Source organism: Belonocnema kinseyi, chromosome 7 (genome assembly GCF_010883055.1).
Source record: "Belonocnema kinseyi isolate 2016_QV_RU_SX_M_011 chromosome 7, B_treatae_v1, whole genome shotgun sequence".
NCBI classification, from domain to species: Eukaryota; Metazoa; Arthropoda; class Insecta; order Hymenoptera; family Cynipidae; genus Belonocnema; species Belonocnema kinseyi.
Window position 1 is genome coordinate 114,621,749 of NC_046663.1, and position 370 is coordinate 114,622,118.

A 370-nucleotide genomic window follows, 5' to 3' on the forward strand; every position below is an offset into this window, starting at 1 on the left:
CAAATTCTTGAGAAACTCCTGTGATCAGAAATTCTTGAATTTGACAAACCTTAGTAGGAACGGCTGAGAGGACCCTTTTTATTCGATTTTGGAAGACAGGAAATGACTCTGGGACTCATAAAGGGGAAGGCGCACTGCGGCTTGTGATAGGATAATAATCTTTCACGATAGCATTCACATTCGCATTGTATGACGACATATTTATAATGTCATTTAGCTCGGAACTTTTAATTATAATTATAATATTTATACCCAGGTCTCGATAAGGTGTAGGCTAGTTAAGAGTTTATTCATATTTGATTTTCTGCCCATGAAAATATTGTAGACAATTTCATTGGTACTTCTTGGGCATAATAATAATAATAATTAT